The sequence below is a fragment of the Mustelus asterias genome, chromosome 1 (genome assembly GCF_964213995.1).
Source record: "Mustelus asterias chromosome 1, sMusAst1.hap1.1, whole genome shotgun sequence".
NCBI classification, from domain to species: Eukaryota; Metazoa; Chordata; class Chondrichthyes; order Carcharhiniformes; family Triakidae; genus Mustelus; species Mustelus asterias.
The window spans coordinates 110282068-110300996 of NC_135801.1; positions in this window are offsets into that span (position 1 = coordinate 110282068).

Here is an 18929-nt window from a genome sequence, read left to right on the forward strand (position 1 = left end):
TGGCACGTGGCACAGGCAGCAATCCTGAGATTACTACCCTTGGGGTCCTGCTTTTTAACTTCCTACCAAGCTCTCTATACTCACTGTTCCTGACCTCCTCATTCTTCCTTCCTACGTCATTGGTACCAATGTGTACTATGACATCTGGCTGATCACCCTCCCACTTCAGAATGCTGTGCATGTGATCAGAGACATCCCTGACCCTGGCACCCGGGAGGCAACAAACCACCCGGGAGTCTCTGTCACGACCACAGAACCTCCTGTCTGTACCTCTGACTATCGAGTCCCCTATCACTGGATGAGCTGTGTATGAAAGCAGGACAGGTATGAAGTAAATATGCTCTGAGGATTCATTTCTGGCCAATGCTGGACTGCTTGGTGGATATTGGCACAATGTTGGTGATGAGGCTAAAAAACAAGTCGGCACCAATTTCTACTATGGCACCTATCAAATGTCAACATCAAAATTTATATCAGAAGTCCTTTCTTTTCATGGACAGTAATCTCTCTCTGTAACAACTTGCTGAGTCAAGGTGAGTGTGCAGTCACTGGACTGGATTTTTCCAGCCTTGTGATGGTGATCTAGAGATGGAGAGTTGGGAAAATAGTTGAGGGATGAGTGGTCACACTGGATGGCTTCCTAATCCATTTCCATTATTGGGGAACTTTCCATGGAGGCAGGCAGCCAATTAAGATGATTAAGGCCTTAATTAGGGACAATTTTGCAGCCCCACTATGTACAGAGGCCAGCAGGTCAATGGAAGTGGCCTCCCTGTGGCAAGTCAGAGGAGACATTCGAACCAGAGGTGCTTGCTCCAAGGAATGAAAAGCTGTACTTGCAGCCCAGAAAATTCCTCCTGAGGGGTGTCCCCTCCACTCAGAGTCCAAATGAATTTGCTCCTTATTTTTTTTAAGCTAAATATAGTTCTCTGAATGCATGTTGTGTTCCCTGACCTGCCTCAGTAGAGCCTACCTCTCCTGGTCAGACTGCCAAGGCTCTAGAGCTATTGATCCCATACTTGGACCTACTATCATCCTAAATAGGCCAAGTATGGAAGCAGAGGGGACATTTCCAGGAAGTGTGGGCTCGGGACTCCTATTTTGTCCGAATGTCAGAGGCACAAAAGCCAGAATAAATCCAGCCCATAGAAAAGGAACCTGACATTTTGCTGAAAGGACAGGCCATTTTCATTCTGGAGGTTTCAGTTAATAGTCAATTTAAATTGTGATCTGCTATAAGTAACCTTATAATCCTGCTTGACTGCCTCAGGAAATTGGAGCGGAATTTCTTCTTATTTTCCTTAATGGTCCTCGCTCTTTGCCTCTGTAATTTTACCCATCCCAAGAGACAGAAAGCACAGAGGATGTTGTGCAAGGGTAATGTGTTGGAATGGAATAGATTTGATAATCTTTTCTCGCTCCCCTTTCCACATGTCTGCTTTTTTATAATTCATTATTAGGATATAGGATAAACTAACAAGATTCATTTATTGTTCATCACTAGTTACCCACAGGGAATAGTAATCTTTTTTCCTTGAATCATTGCAGTCTCTGTGATCATATTGCCGTGAAAATGCGGTTAGGCAGGGAAATCCAGGAATGTCACTCTTGTGAAGGACCAGCAATGGAAGTCTAATTCAGGATGGTGTGTAACATGCAGAGAAGTGGGAAGGTGATTATGTAGTTAAGACATTGCCACTCCTGTCCTGCGTAATAGAAGTTGTAGGGGAGGGAAATGATGTCAAAGGAAAGTTGGTCTGTTGGCCGGATATGAACAATGACATTGGAGTTGTCACCCAGAAGTGTGAGGTATGTCGAGCATATGTCAAGTCAGCACATAAAACCATTGATTTCACATGATGTTCCCATCTATCCTTGGTCCAAAATCACACCCAACCTCTTTCATGACCATGGCATTGATTAATCATTAATTACTTTACCAAATATCCCATTATTTAACAATTGCACAATGCTTCAAATATAACTGCAATGCACACTCTTCAGTACTATTTTCAGTTTACTTGGAGTGCCCAGAGAAATCATGACAGACAACAGCCCACAATTCATTGGTAAGCCATTTCAGAATATGTGTGAGAAGTAAAATATTGATCACACTACTTTTTCTCTTCCTCATTATCATAGATCTAATGATTTGCATGGTGAAATGCCTAATTCTGAAATGTAAATACACCAAGCAAGATTGGCACATTGTAACATTACTTCTAAGAGCAACAGCTTTAAGTAGAACTATTCCATCACCAGCAGAGCTCATGTTTGGCAAATCATTGCATATTAATTTACTCCTACCCATTCTATTCTCCCAGAATCTAGAGAGCAAGAGAATTTTAAAATTGCATGAGAAGGTGAGGAAAGTGCACGGTATAAAATGCAGGTACAGAATTGCCAAGTTTACAGTTAGGACAAATTTGCACGCAAGATCCCATCAGAGCTGTGTGGCAACCAACTGAGATGCCAACGATTTTCTCAGAAGTCAGGTCTTATTAAGTCATTACATACAAAGGCACATCAATGAGATGTATTCAAAAATAAAATCAGCTGCTTAATCACCATGCAGTCAGATTGCATTTCGGACAAGATATCAAATGCAAACAGAAACAACATCCAAGGATGATAATCCCACAGATCACTATGAACAATTAAAGAAACCTCCAGCCAGGGTTACCATTACAAAATTTGGGAGTACCCCAGTGGCTTACCTCTATGCTTTAGAGATTCATAGATTCATCAGTTCTATTCATGTGTGTGACGCAAGCTAAATAGAAGCATATATTGTAAATAGCTATACTTCTTTGGAAGAGTGAAAAGATTTTGAAAGAGAAGGGCGGATTATAATATGCCTTTAAGGTAAAGTGGCATAACTAAAAGGGAAGTATATGTGATGCATTTTCTGTTTCAACTTGGCTCTGCTGTTGATGTCTTCAAACTTTATACCATTACATGGGCGGGATGTTTCTCCCTCTCCGCGGTGTGTTTTGGGAGGTGGCATGCCACTCGCTGGTGGCGGGATTCTATGGTCCCACCATTGTCGATGAGGTTTCCTGTTGAACATAGCCCTCACTGCTGGAAAACCCGTGGCGGGGAGGATTCTGCCGACGTGAACGGCAGGACAATTATCTGTTCATGTGCCTAGTCTCAATAAATAGACCCACAATCCGTCTACACAATCCCTTTTACATGATGGGTGCCTTCTTATATCATTATTAACATACAGCCAGACTTATTATGGTTAGTTACTAAAGCAGTATTGCCTACATCTTCACCTCCTCCTCAGCACACTCATCTCCCACTGTTACATTTTCATCTTGTTCAGATTTCTCCTGATTCATGACCACAGAAGTTGGTACTTGCTTGGAAATGGTTAAAATTGTCATGTAGAGCTAAGCAGTAAGCAAATACCATGTGATTGTTCACACCAGAGGCGTGAGAGTGGGAGGAGAAGCAAGTAGAAGCTTTAGGCTGACAAGAGAAGTCTGCGGGGGAGTACTGGAAAAATATTAGAAATGGATTCATAATTCAAAAGAAGTTTCTGAAAATTACCACAGACATACTTGCTAATGGAATGATTAAATTCAAAAATGTATAACGAGCATATATTTTTAGACTGCAAAAAAAGTAATGCTTGCACTTAATTGACCACCCTGATGAAACAGTGTGAGAAATTATCATTAAGTGTGGATTTCAGCTAATTGAACATTCACATATTCCAGCTTTTTGTCGATGAGCCACTCTCCTCTTTATCTTCAGTTACATAAAAAGAATAAGGAGGCAAAATGCCTTAAAGTAAGAGCAAGGTTTTATTGTTAACTGTGTCATATGCTTTGATTCAATACATCTGACCTAGACAGTTCCAGATGTGAATTCACATTGAGTAGATGTTTTGCATGAGGATTCCAGTGAAGGGAAAGAAACGGGAGGAATTTTCTTCTGGAGATTAAGTGCAGTAGTGAGCGGGAAAGTTGGCTGTTACTGGGCAGCTGTGGATTAATTCACATAATCTTCTGCTTTCCATCTCATTAATTATGCGTCAACAAGGATCTCAACGAATCTGAATGGGGCAGGATGTGTAAGGATTCATCCACCCCGTCATTACCTCATGAGGTTGAATGTCCTTGCAGCACATTTAAACAGCACTCGAACAGACATTTACTCACTGCAGGTCAGCTGTTTTTTCATTTTTGGCTCTCAGCAGTGCCCAAAAGAATCACTCACGGCTCAGTGAGGCCTCCCCAGGGATTCTCCAGTCTGTGCAGGAAAGGTTAGGAGGTCCTTTTTCCTCAGGATGGGAGCAGGAGGTTATCCCGAATTACCATGCTAACCTGGGAGAAGGTCACTAGGCAAGTCAGTACCTGTGGCCAACAAAAACAGATTGCCTTGCGGTGCAGGAAAAGAATGAATGATCTGATGCACTCCACCAGGGTAAGTGAAACTTCTACTCACTCCAAATTCACCCTCTCATAGGGCATCAGGCTATCTAAGGGTAGAGTGGGTACAGTCCACAGGGATGTCACAAAATATCAGTAAATGGGACTTTCACACTTAATGTCTGTCAGCCACTTTCAGACCACCATCTCATGTAAGATCCTGTGCAAACGGCATCTTGATCCCTTACTGAGGAGGATTCAGCACAAACAACAGGTGTGCATGCTTCTGAACTGCTCGTTCATTCGTAGTGCTTACAGGCAATCTATCTCTGTTTGTGCAGGATAAGACCATCCACAACAAACCAGTGATGGTCCATCCAGTTTATAATGGCCATATGCAGACAATGATGGTGAGTGACCTATAGTGTAGGAGTCTAATCAATCACTCATATCTCTTTTCTCTGTTCCAGCTACCAAAAAAATCAGATGGAGGAAAGCCTCCAGCAAATGCCTCCGCCCCAGACCTCACCAACATAGGTCCACAACATGCAGAGGCACTGACAGTTGAGGTCTTTGACATTCGGAGGACTGCTGGAGACCAGACCTCTGCTGAGTCCGATAACAAGCCTCTGCACTCAGCCCTGTGAGAAATGTTGGAGATGGACAGACAGGCAGGGAAACATCAGACAGTGTTGTCAGAGACCATGTGAAGACTGGATCTAAAGCTGGAGGAGTCCATCCACATCCCATTTAATGTCATGGTTTTGGCATATGTGCATATTGAGGTTTCCATGGGATGGCTGCCTTGGAGGCCCAGGTCCAGCAAATCCTGCCAGATTTGCACTCTGACCCACACACCATCACTCGAGCCCATGGGCGCATTCCAGCAGTGGCTAGGTGAGAGGGACAGTAAGAAGTCTAACAACACCAGGTTAAAGTCCAACAGGTTTATTTGGTAGCAAACACCACTAGCTTTCGGACCGTGCTGCTCGTTCGTCAGGTGGAGTGGGAGATGTGCTCACAAACAGGGCATACAGAGACACAAACTCAATTTACAGAATAATGATTGGAATGCGATTCTTTACAGCTAGTCAAGTCTTAAGGGTACAGACAATGTGAGTGCAGAGAGCATTAAGCACAGGTTAAAGAGATGTGTATTGTCTCCAGACAGGACAGCTAGTGAGATTTTGCAAGCCCAGGCAAGTTGCGGGGGTTACAGATAGTGTGACATGAACCCAAGATCCCGGTTGAGGCCGTCCTCGTGTGCGGAACGTGGCTATCAGTTTCTGCTCAGTGACTCTGCGCTGTCGTGGGTCATGAAGGCCGACTTGGAGAACGCTTACCCGAATGCCCGTGACCGCTGAAGTGCTCCCCAACAGGAAGAGAACAATCTTGCCTGATGATTGTCGAGCGGTGTTCATTCATCTGTTGTCGTAGCGTCTGCATGGTTTCTCCAATGTACCATGCCTCGGGACATCCTTTCCTGCAACGTATCAGGTAGACAACGTTGGCCGAGTTGCAAGAGTATGTACCGTGTACCTGGTGGATGGTGTTCTCACGTGAGATGATGGCATCCGTGTTGATGATCCGGCGCGTCTTGCAGAGGTTACTGTGGCAGGGTTGTGTGGTGTTGTGGTCACTGTTCTTCTGAAGGCTGGGTAGTTTTCTGCGGACAATGGTCTGTTTGAGGTTGTGCGGTTGTTTGAAGGCAAGAAGTGGGGGTGTGGGGATAGCCTTGGCGAGATGTTCGTCTTCATCAATGACATGTTGAAGGCTCCGGAGGAGATGTCATAGCTTCTCCGCTCCAGGGACGTACTGGACGACGAAGGGTACTCTGTCCACCGTGTCCCGTGTTTGTCTTCTGAGGAGGTCGGTGCGGTTTTTCGCTGTGGCGCGTCAGAACTGTCAATCGATGAGTCGAGCGCCATATTCTGTTCTTATGAGGGCATCTTTCAGCATCTGGAGGTGTCTATTGCGATCCTCCTCATCCGGAGGGCTTGTCCGTAGGGGATGGCTTCTTTAACGTGTTTAGGGTGGAAGCTGGAGAAGTGGAGCATCGTGAGGTTATCCGTGGGCTTGCGGTACAGTGAGGTGCTGAGGTGACCGTCCTTAATGGAGATGCGTGTGTCCAAGAATGCAACCGATTCCGGAGAGTAGTCCATGGTGAGTCTGATGGTAGGATGGAACTTGTTGATGTCATCATATAGTTTCAGTGATTGTTCACCATGAGTCCAAAGGAAGAAAATGTCATCGATGTATCTAGTGTATAGCATCGGTTGAAGGTCCTGTGCGGTGAAGAAGTCTTGTTCGAACCTGTGCATGAAGATGTTGGTATATTGAGGTGCGAATTTGGTCCCTATGGCTGTTCCGTGTGTCTGGATGAAGAACTGGTTGTTGAAGGTGAAGACATTGTGGTCCACGATGAAGCGGATGAGTTGTAAAATTGCATCTGGAAACTGGCAGTTGTCGGCGTTGAGTATTGAGGCAGTTGCAGCAATGCCATCATCGTGGGGGATGCTGGTGTCGAGTGTCGAGACATCCATTGTGACGAGGAGTGCTCCTGGTTCAACTGCTCCATGTGTGCTGAGTTTCTGTAGGAAGTCCGTAGTGTCGTGACAAAAGCTGGGGGTTCTTTGTACAATGGGTTTCAGGATGCTCTCGACATAGCCGGAGAGGTTTTCGCACAGGGTCCCATTGCCCGACACGATGGGACGGCCGGGTGTGTTTGCCTTGTGTATCTTCGGAAGGCAGTAGAGATCTCCAACGCGGGGAGTATGTGGGATGAGAGCATGGAGGGTGTTCTGAAGGTCCGGATCAAAGGTCTTGATCAGAGTGTTGAGTTGACCGGTGTGTTCTTTGGTCGGATCTGCGGGTCTGTAGTGTTCCTCGTTGTTCAGTTGTCGGTACACTTCTTTGCAGTAATCCGTTCTGTTCAGTATGACAATGGCCCCTCCTTTGTCTGCTGGTTTGATGACAATGTTGCGGTTGGTCTTGAGAGCGTGGATGGCGTTGCGTTGTGCTTGGGTGATGTTCGGGGCTGTCTTATGAGTGCGGCTGATGAATTTGGTGTTGGTGCACCTCCTGATGGCTTGGGCATACATGTCAAGTCGAGGGCTGCGGCCTTCCGGAGGAGTCCAATTCGACTCTTTCCTCTTCGGATGCACTGTGGATCTCTCTGTTGGCTGTTCCAGTTCATTGGCTGTCTCATTGTGTTCGCTGTTGGCCTGTTGGGATTTGTGGAAGAACTCCCACAGCCTCATTCACCTGATGAATTCCTCTGTGTCTGCTGCGAGACTGATGGGGTCTATTTTGGTGATGGGGCAAAAATTGAGCCCTCGGCTGAGAACTTCGATTTCATCTGGTTGAAGTGTGTAGTCCGACAAGTTGACAATGGACTTCCCTGAAGTGGTACTGTTTTCTACTGTGGTATCGGGAGAGGCTTGGTTGATGCTGGTGGTGATGCCGAGTTTCTCCAGTTTCCTGTTCTTGGTGTGCATGTAGATGGTGTAGTTCCTTTGTCTCGTCTGCTTGGCAGAGTTTCGCAGCTAGTCTGCGTCCTGAGTGCAAGTTGAGAATATGGATTCTATCTTGGTTTCCAGGCTGCGGCGTTTGCTGTAGAGCTGGTGTATGAGGTGGTTGAGGAGTGTGAGAGAGGTGCAAAGTCTCTCAGCGTAGTCTGTGTTACAGGTTGACCTGAGTGGGTTTGGGATCTGTAGTCCTTTCTGTATCTTGTCTGCTTTCTTGTATCTTTGTAGAAACTTGATGTCTGTGTCGATATGCGCAATCTTCTTGGAGATCCTCTCCATTTGGAGCAGAACACCTCTGCCTCCCTCTGGGTGCCCATTCTCCTCAAGCGGTCAGGGAGGGAAACTTCAGCATGCAGAGGGAGGAGGAGCACCAGCCAGACACCCTGGGGACATGTACCCAGGACACACCAACCATGTCCTACTGCTTCGAACCCTCTCTGCAGGTGACCCCATCAACTCCAGCAGGTCAGTCCAGGAAAGTGCACCTACCCCAGAGCAGGAGACCTTCAACAGGCAGGGATCTCCAGATCTCAGACCACCAAAGGACACCAGCCAAAGTCATCTTAGACAACAGGGTGTAGCAGTCAACAGGCTGCCTCCTTTTCTTCTGTAGATGTCACAGCTGCATCGAGACATAGTGATAGGGTTGGAAAAATTAAGAAGTTTTGAATGCATAAAGGTGTGTTCACTCATTGCATATACTCTTCACTATTATAAATACAGTTCTCATTTATCCTTCTCCAATTCTCAGTTATTTGGTGGCTAATTGATATGACGCAAGGTCCTGAATTCATTCAACAGTTTAAAATGTGCTTCTCAATTATCCTTATCCCGTTCCTTAGTTCCATTCACTCTCTCTCAATCTCGGCACAGTGAATCACCTTTAATTATACATCAGCAACATGAACAAAGACATTTCGTAAATGAAAATGATCGTTGGACAATACACTTGTGATCCTTGGATCTCAGGCAGACATTATTTGTTCTCAGGGGAATTGGTCATCAAGGTTAATGATTTTCCTGAAGCTGTTGCACTGAAGTCTGTAGTTTGTGGACATAACAAATATTTGTCACAATCAACATCAGATTTTTTTTTCTCCCGAGTACACTTTGCAATGGTGTTTATTTCATGACTTGAGTTTTTATAGGAGAAATTTCATTCATCATTGAGTACCAGAGCCTTTCATGCCTCAGTGTAGTGTGTTTTCATCTCCGCATTTAGGGCTGAATATTATTCCTTTCTTAGTTTCCACCTTCCCCATGCATGGTGCTGAACGAATGAAGTAGGTTCCACTCGTGACATTTGAAATGTCTGCTAAAGAGGAATAAGGGTGTGATTTCAGAGGAGTGTGTTCATCCTAATAAAGCCATCTACTTACCTGTGTGGATCTTACTTTGTTTCTGAATGTCTGCCTAACAGTTCTTTACAGAATCCTTCTGTAAAGTGCTTAAATCAATATGGAATTTATTGCACTTCTGTGCACTCATTGACTTAGGGCATATAGAAAGGATTGGCTTTTGTGAGTTGGACAATATTGAGGACTGTAATGAAAGTGATTCTATGGCACATCTCCTGAGTGCTCAGCAGGATCTATGAAGAGAAGAAGTTGTCATTGATTGCTGTGTCAATGCTGACTGAGCCACATTTCTCCCTAATGCTAAGGCAGTGCAGGAGGTAGAGTTGCCAGGCTTCTGACAAACGCAAGCTAATGAGTGTTTGTAAATAATCAAATGATGGTCCTGCTGATCCACTTTCTGTGAGGACAATGTGAACATAACTTGCAGCTTTGGGGGCATGCTGTACTGTAACAGTCACTGCATCCCGATGCCTGGTGACATGTTCAGGCTCAGTAGCAAGATAGGGCCTCTACATTATCCATCCATGGGAACTGGTGTTTGGAGGGATGGTGCTGTTTGGATGTTGCTCCTCTTATGAGAGTCAAGCATTAACCATTGATGAATATTTTTCCTGTTAGCGCCGCCTTGCTGAGTTGTTGTCACATGGGTATGATTGCATCCATATGTGCAATGATGTTTCGGCTGCTTGGAGAATGTCATGCTCACTGACTTGTTGACGCTATGTTGAGAGGACTGTACAATGGGTAGTTGCTTAAGGATGTGCACTAGTGGAGTGCAAATCACATTCCACAGCAGCCACATGTTCCCGAGGTTACCGTGTCTTCCAAGGATGATCCCAACATTAGGGATGAAGTGACTGATTCTGCTTCCATGATCTTTGTAAGATTGACCTTTCCCGATACCTTAATGCTAAGAATTAAAATTTGTTGTGTCCCCTGCATCGAGGCCTGTAGAGAACTTTGGTCATGAAAACTTGAATTAATCTTATTCCTCTTGAATGTGCGCATGATATCATTCCTGAGATGCACTCTGTGGCTGGTGAACAAGTGTCATTAGCCCTTCTTACTGACAATCCAAGCCTCTCGGCTCCGAGGTCTGCCAAATACCCCTGGTACCTGGGAATGATTCAAAATGTAAGCATCATGTGAGCTCCTTGGTTACTGAGCAAAAACATACTGGGTCTGCTTTCTGTGATCACAAATGAGCTGAATGTTCAGAGAACGAAATTCTTTCCTATTCATCAGTCTCTCGGGTTACTGCCAGGAAGCTCTCAAGGTCATGTGTGCACCCTGCGCTTGCAGAAAGCCTGAGATAGCAATGAATTCCACAACCCTGATAACCGGTGGGTGGGGATTGGCTCATTTCCTTCCCTAAAGGGCAGTGATGAACCAGATGGGCTTTTACAACATTCCAATAATTTTATGGTCATGAGACCAGCTGTTAATTCTAGGTTTATATTTATTAATTTAATTTAAATTCCTGCAACTATCAGCATGGGATTTGACCTCATGTACTCAGAGCATTAGCCTGGGTCTCTGGATTATTAGTCCAGTTATGGAGTAATTAGTCCACTGCGTCACCAGTGTACCCAAAACAATCATGGCTGAATTTTTAGGTCAAAATATTGTTGACAAATATAGATGTGATTCAATTTATGGGTTTCAATTTAGCTTAGTGGGATATTTCTTCTTAAATGAAGTAATGTATGCATCAGAAAATGCATCAGAAAATATTTACATATCTTGAACATTGATATCAAAATGTTGGAAAATGCTGATGGGGAGGTGTGGCAGCAGGTACAGATGGTTATATGCTAATAAGACATTTCTGCTTTAAAGTCGAGTTTTAACAGGCAATTTGGGTCCTAATCACTGAGTACCATCATTTGGACTTTTCTGGAGATGCTCTCAAGTGCTAATTAGATACAACTTTCATGGGACAGTGTATGTGGGCTCCTTGCACTGAAGGTTTGGAATATATTGGCTGACAGACAGCAGCAAGTTTTAGGACTCGTTGGGGTCTTTTAAGAGACTTCTGGATGAGTACATGGGATTTAATGGGATTGAGGGCTATAGATAGGCCTAGAGGTGGGGATGTGATCGGCGCAACTTGTGGGCCGAAGGGCCTGTTTGTGCTGTGACTTTCTATGTTCTATGTTCTATGATACCTCAGGGACTAATCAAGGGGGCACAGATGTTTTTGGATGTGGTACTGAATGTCCTGGTGGAGGAAATCCTGAAAGGGAAAAGGAGGAGGAATGTTCTGCACCAACAAGAGGGATGTGATCCCTTCTGTCTCCCTCTTCCTCCTACAGCAGCTGTTCTAGTTTGACTTGGCCTCATGTCCTTTCCCATTCCCTTAGTAAGATGTCCATAACCATGCAGTATGTTCTGTTGATAACACTTACAAGGTGTCCAGTAAGGTAGCATCATACAGCACTCACTCTCCTTGGGTAAACTCCTTGAAGAATTTCTAAAATATACATCAATAAAGTAAAGTAGCCCAATTTGTTCCAAAAATACTCTCCCGATCCCCAGCAGCAATTGAACAGTAAATAGCGATATATTTTAAAGTAGTGCTGAAATTTCTCAGCAATGACTCATTTACTCCCACTCAGCTGAGTACATTAGGGCAAGTGACTGTCACCTTTTTAATGGTTAGCAGGTAACGCAACCCCTTAACAGGCGGCCATTCCTGGTGCAAATTTGAACTCTAACAAGAGTCTTGTGTTAAAATGTGGCTGAACTCATGTTTCAGCGTAAGACACCATTTTGGCTATTTCAGATGCTTTTTAGTGGCTATAGTATACTGGAAAAATCACACACCAATTTCTATTGGTTTACTCTGATTTTATCAATGCAATCTGGCTGAAATCTGCCAACCAGTGCAAAAGAATACAATATTTGAAACAGGTTACATCAAGCATAAATCGAGTTTTTGAAATCTTTCACATTGGTTTCAAAAATTGTACTGGGAGCCAGCAATGAAACTCAAAACCAGTCACACTAACAGTAAATATTAAAAGCTTTTTTCCCACTAATTCAGGCCATTTGCAGCTGCTGGAGCAGGAATTCCAAATTGATCCTTTTTAGAAAAAGCACAGGTGCAACATGGCATAGTTTTCCAATATTAACAAATACTTTATTGACTTACAAACCAATATACAGCAATAGAACTATAAAATAGTTCAGTATACCCTTTGTACATTATTTTCAATTATTTTAATTGGGTTACACGCAGGTGGTGGACAATAGCTACCCACACAATGTAATTAACTCTGAACTGCCCTCCATTGTTTCAAAACTACTACAGAAAAGTCAAAAGGGAATAAAATGAGACAGGCCACCCAGCATTGACCTAGGCACCAGAAACAATAACATCACATCCTTCCCAGTTGACCCAGTGGCACAGTGGTTAGCACGGCTGCCTCACAGCGTCAGGGACCCGGGTTCGATTTCAGCTTGGGTCACTGACTGTGCTGAGTCTACACGTTCTCCCCATGTCTGCATGGATTTCCTCCGGGTGCTCCGGTTCCTTCCACAGTCTAAGAGATGTGCTGGTTAGGTGCAGAGGCCATGCTAAATTCTCCCTCAGTGTACCTGAACAGACGCCGGAATGTGGTGACTAGGGCATTTTCACAGTAACCTCATTGCACTGTTAATGTAAGCCTACTTGTGACACTAACAAATAAATAAACTTTAAAATCTCAAACAAAGTGCTACATACTAATACCCAAAACTCAGAGAGCTGTCCCTCAGACTAATCAAACAAGAGCCTACCGATCACCAGATCATAGAGCAAACATCCCAGGTTTCACCATCACCATTTCTGGTTATGTCTCTCCCACTGGCAGGACAGACCTACCAGAAGTGACAGCACAGTGATATATAGTTGGAAGAGAGTTTCATGGGAAGCCTCAACATTGACTTCAAACCCCATAAAATCTCATGGCACCCTCTATACCCATCGTACCCATGGAGGCACATCCATCCCTGCACCTGGTTAATGAGACTGGAGGAACATCAGATAATGGGCTTCAGAGTTCAATACAATGAGGGATCAAGCTTCCAAGCACAACAGTAGATGAGCTACCACTGAAGGCAGAGAGAGGGCAGTCAGGCCAGGGTTATGGTGAGAATTGGCAGTGGTGAAGAAGTGAAGACTATCAGCAGATAGCAAGCAATTTGTAGGATGCTGGGTGGGATAGAGCATCCTGATCCCCCTGGCTCCATACAAAACATTTATTAAAAATTTCACTGATTAGTTACGACCAGCAGTGATCTATTTAAGGGCTGTCTGTTCAGCAATATGTGGATCTGGTGTTCTTGAGTGCAGTCGGGCAAACCAATCTTGTAAGGAGCCCTCAACAATTTTTGCTTCCCTGTTTGTATGTATAAATGTTCTAATGCTTGCTTCGTGTGTGGCCGGTCACTGCATCAGATTTTTTTTACCTTTATCAATGGCGAGCGGTGCATGACTGGCTCATAATAAACATACACTTCCTTTCCACCACATTGAGGGTTTATGGGCTGGTTAGTGGGTAAGCAACAGGTGCTATGTGGCCAAATTTGTTGGCAAATATCAATGTTTTTGCATTTTCATTTCCTGTGACAACACTATACTTTTATCAACCTTCAATCACTGCTGCAGATATTTGTGTGATAAAGCTCTGTTTGCTGTTCCATTGAAATGTGCAGCCAATTCTGTTCTGAAAAGCTAAGCATGATGACCTATATGAGGTATTGGGATCATATCCTAGGGTCTTTACAAATTTATTTTTGGTCAGATTTCCCTTGGATCACTTGGAAGTGGTGGTGTAGTGGTATTGTCACAGGACTAGTAATCTAGAGAAACCGGCTATTGCTCTGGGGACCCAGGTTTGAGTTCCACAAAAGCAGATGGTGAAATTAAAATTCTAATGATGACCATGAAACCATTGTCAATTGATGTAAAAACCCATCTAATTCACTAATTTCCTTTAGGGAAAGAAAGCTGCTGCCCTTCCCAGTGTGGCCTACATGTGACTCCAGAACCACAGCAGTGTGGTTGACTCTTCACTGTCACTCAATCAAGGGCAATTAGGAATGGGCAATAAATGCTGGCCTTGCTAGTGATGCCCACATTCCATTAAATAAACTTATTTTGCTCTAAGTCTTGTTTTTTTCACCCTCTAGTTCCATCTTAACTTTAACAATTTAATTTTTCTGTCAATTTATTTTCAGACATGGGTGGCTGGAACTCTATCAGCTCGCCTGCCAGGGAATCGGAGGGGGCGAGGTTCGTACAACAGAAATGTCTGTTGGCCTCGGGCAGGATTTTACGATCTCGCTAGAGCAAGGTCATAAAATCCCACCCGGTGAGACCAAACCAACCCTAAAGGAACTTTTATTCGCAGAAAAGCTACTCATTTTCTTGTCAGTAAACTTCCACAACTCCTTGTCCTAAAAGTCTTTTTTTCCTCTGTTATTTTTTTTTCTTCACTGTTCTTTCTCTATTTTTAATCATTTTGATTTTATTCCTATTTTGCAAGGCTAGCAGCAAAATTCATAATGTATCCTTTTGCTCTTCCTGAACGTGCATCTATGGACAAAGTGCCTCTGACTCTTAGGAGCATGCAATGATACAGCTGGATGGGTTAGTGTTGGAAGCCAGTGCATGTGGCCACTATAGAAGGATGTGTATGACAAGACCGTATGGAATCGTGAGTGAGGATAGGTTTGGATAATTAGGGATCAGGAATAGTTCTGAGTCTGTAAGAAAGTGGCTACATTCCTCCAGATGAGATTGGGTATCTGTTGTTATGTATTGTAGTGTTGATGTTCAGAAGTATGCAGGGTTAAAAACTAACAGAGCTTTGTTAGAAGGTATGTTCACTTAAGAATGCTTCTTCACTCTGATAGTTTCCCGCGCTAGTGACTTGCAATATCACTTCCTGTGACAAAGTGCAGATATTAATATACAGTGCTTACTGCAGCTACTAAGACTCAATATAAATACATAACATTTCCTCCCCATGAACAATAATCAAATAAGAATAATCAAGAAGTCAGATGATTTGGATGTTGTCGCTTTTGGAACAGTTGTTGGAGAGCCTTTGGTGTCTTCTTCATTGCATTGGTTGCAGCCTCTGGCATTTTCATCTTTGTATGAATGTTATCAGTGGTTGTTTTGGCTGGTGTTGGTGTTGTAACTAGAGGTTGACTCTATACTTGGTCTAAAGGCGTTTTCTTCCTCAACAGTGTCTGTCGGTGTCAGGGTTTCGGGGAGGTTCAGGTCAGGACTTTGTCCAGTCGAACCTGGATTTTCAGTTGGTTCTATTTCTGGCAGATCAGTTCTTCCTGCCAACAACTGGTCCGCATGCCTCCTTAGATGACACTATTTCTGGTCTGGATGGGATATGAGACAGGTCCAGTCTGTGCAAGGATCGTGGCAGGAACCAATTTCTCTCCTGTGGAGTAATTCCTAGCTAAATTTCCTTGTCCTTGGTGGAAGCTATGTTTTGTTTTACTTTTCTGCTGTTCTATGTCTGTCTTGTTGAATGATTTATTTCATTTTCGGAGGTTTCAACAAGTCGAATGCTGAACATCATTTGTCTCTTCATCAGGAGAGATTTAAGTCATTGAATGAATGATCTTCCTGTATATCAGTAGGAATTGATTAAGGTGTTTGGTCAGCAAACTTTGTTCCCTGGTTGCTTTCAATGTGTTTCATGGTTTGAATGAAACGTTTTGCTAGTCCATTCATAGCAGGATGGCACAGTGCAGACTTAATGTTGAACACTATTCTCTTTCAAGAAACCTTCAAATTCTTGGGAGACAAACTGACGTCCGTTATCACTTACCAATTGCTCAGGGAAACCAAACCAATTAAAGACTTTCCTAACCTCTCAATCATCTTTTCTGATGAAGTGGACTTCATTATGGTGACTTCTGGCCACTTTGATCATCGACGGTTACTAAGAGCATATGTCCTTCAAAAGGTCCTGCGAAGTCAACATGCACCTGTTGTCAAGCCTCTTCCAGCCATTCCCAAGGATGAAGTGGTGCTAGCTGTAGCAGGCTTTGTACCTTCACATATGAAGAACATATTCTAGTTTTCTCTCGATCTCCGTGTCCAAACTAGGCCACCAGAATTAACTCCTCGCTATTTCTTTCATGTACACAAGTCCGCAACGGCCCTCGTGTAATTTGTCCAACACTCATCTTCTCTATGATGATGGAATGATTACTCTGAGTCCTCTAAGAAGACACCTTCAATGTACAAATATCTCCAGCCTTCTAGTGGAGTATGGTTTCAAGTCAGGCTTTAGTTCTGAGATCTTGCCTTGTAATACCATATCCATTACTCCGAAGAGTTTCGGAAGTGACACGTATACTATCTACCTGTTCAAAGTAGAAGATCCTTCCACTCAAGTTGTTGGATGAACTACTTGCTAGTGGTAATCGTAAAAGTCCATCTGCATTACAATGCAGACTTGGGACCATACCTTCTATTTCAAATGTTGGTGTATGGAGATTGTACGCCACACATGCGCATCGGGACAACATGGAAGCCCCAATGCATGGACATGCACATTGACAATGTGCCAATTTGAAACTTCCAAAGAGATATTTTTGAATTGTAACCCTGCCAATGCTGCGCTCAAGAAGCTGAATGTAAGTAAGTGAGACAGCGCTAACTTGGCCTACTTGCCCCGATGTTTGATAAGTATTTATGCTTGATTATTTACACAGTTTTCTTTTTCCAGAATCAGCAAAAGGATATATCTGGGAGGACTTTTTAGGTGGGCTAACCTTTTGTAGTAGAGCTTATAATGTTTAAAAAGCATATAACGTGAAAGATTTTTTTAAAACTTTGATGGTTTTGAAGTGTATGTAATAAGCTTCAGCTAAAGTACATTTGGATTTTATAACGTATTTTAAGCTGTGTTGTTTAAGAGTCTTCCTGATGTTCTGTTGATTCCTAAAGCATTTGAAGTAATCACTGAGGGCAAGTTTAATGTCTGAGTTGACGCATGCAAATCTCCTGTAAGCTGATTGCAGAATCCAGTGCAGATTGAAAATCTAGAGTCATGTTCCACCATCGCTGGTACATCACACTTTTAGCTTGACTTCTTAAAATCATTGAAGTTCTTTTGAAGCTTCAATGTAAGTGCAGGGATCATGGGAGAAGTCAGGCGTCAGGTGAGGAGGCAAATCAATTACCCACCCCTGAGAGTGTACAAGCCAAGGACATCATATGAAATGATGTCAGAGGAGATGTGTGCCAGGACACTGCGCTTCAGCAAGGAAGCAATGACATACCTTTGTGAAATACTGAAGGAAGATCTGAAGCCAAACTCTAACTGCCACATTGATTTAACAGTGGAGATGAAGCTCATGACAACATTCAATTTCTTTGCATCTGGGTCCTTTCAACATGGCAGCTGCTGCTTTTGGACATTCAGCTTGTTATTGGCTCATTGACAGTTCCTTCCCCTCCCCTCCCTTACATCCCTTCCCTTCCCCTCTCCTTCCTTCCCTTTCCTCCTCTTCCCCTCCCTTTCCCTTTCTCTCCCCTCCCTTCCCCTCTTTTTCCTTCCCTTCCCTTATTGTTTACAAAAAGATAACAGAACCATTGTTAAAGTAAAATAATATCTTATTGATCATTGTGTTAAAGTGAAAACATATATTTTATTGCAAGAAATTTGGAAAAGTTGAGGAAATTATTAAAAGAAATGTCATACTGCAGCTGCTAAAGTTAAATGTTAACATGGTTTCAATATTTTGTATATATATTTGTTAATTTTTGTTAATGTTTTCCATTAAACTTTATAAACTTGTACAAATGTCATATTGAAACGTTGAAGCACAACCTTTAAATAGGAGATAATTATAACCAAATAACATAATTGAAGTAAACAAGGCAGAAGAAAACTAATGATAAACAGATGGTGGTTTAAATTTTCCACTGCCCAAAATGTGAACTCTCCTTTGCTCAACCTCATGTAATAAGGTTTCCAAATCATGGTTCGAGAAGTTCCGACCTCTTCTTTCTAATTACATTTCCAGTTTCCGCATTCTAAATTAAAACATGTGAATACTTTTAAGCATGCCGCACGTAAAGTTATGCAACAATATAATGCAGATTTAAACAGTGATTTCACAGATTTAATACAAATAACAAAACCTATTATGCATATTAAATAATTGTCATGTTCAATCATAAAAATAAAAAATATACTTTAAATGAGCCAATAACAATGGGATTAAGTGCTTAAAAGAAATAACATTTTAAAAAGCGACAACATACTTTTATAATAGCTGGGAATCATTTTGCTCTCTCTCCTCAATACAAACCTGCTTTTTCAAGCATACCCAATCGGCCCCATCATAAGGGGTCCTCCAGTACCATGCTGGGGTCTGCGGAGATTATCTTGCTGTAGGCTGAAGGCTGCTGCTCCCATCAGGAGTTCGATTGGGATTTTTAAATGCGGGCACGTTCATGATGTTTTCCCCTATTTTTGGCGGCACATGGTTTTCTGCCAATAAAAAGAAGTTATGGGCCCCGGTTGTTGATACTTGATAGCATAAGTTTGTGCATTCAAACCAATGCCCATCTCTGCATTCTACTAGCCTGAAAGACATGCTGATTAGGAGCATTAGCCAAGGTAAAATTCTTC